Below are 592 nucleotides of genomic sequence, written 5' to 3' on the forward strand. Positions count from 1 at the left end.
CATGTACAGTCCTGGCTAGGGAAAGCCCAGACCTGTAAGATCGTTGAGAGGCCTGAGGCTTGGTTGTTGTAGTGGAGTTGTGAGACTATATATGAGCTTAGCTAGCTGGGATGCATGAGCCGCAGTGTAGGGGAGGTACGAAGCTGTGGAACAGATGTCACCCCTAGACATCAGGTGCCTAAATGGGCAGCCTCCTGCCTGGGTAACATCTGAATCAGTTTTCCATCAAGGCATGGCAAGAAAAAGAGGGGTGGGTGCTTGGCCCAGAAACAGGTGGGTGGGCTAAGATCTAACCAGCACTGGGAAGGCCCCTTGTTACAGGCTACCATCCTTGCTGCATTCATCCTGCTCTGCCTTAATACACAAGGCAGACAAGGTTCTTTGGGTCAATCTGATATCTTTTAGTTGACCAACTGAATAGTTGGAGAAATATATCTTGGCAAGCTTTTGGGTTTAAAATCCCTTTTTCAGGCTGAGGAAGCATCTGCAGTTTGTGTGTGCTCTTCCTGGACGGAAGGTATAGTAAAGAAGCCAGAGGCTGGGATGCAGGCAAGAAAGCCAGTCAGTGAAAATGTAAATTGAGGCATCGGGG

This window comes from Gavialis gangeticus, unplaced genomic scaffold (genome assembly GCF_001723915.1).
Source record: "Gavialis gangeticus isolate Ggan-Ray unplaced genomic scaffold, GavGan_comp1, whole genome shotgun sequence".
NCBI classification, from domain to species: domain Eukaryota; kingdom Metazoa; phylum Chordata; order Crocodylia; family Gavialidae; genus Gavialis; species Gavialis gangeticus.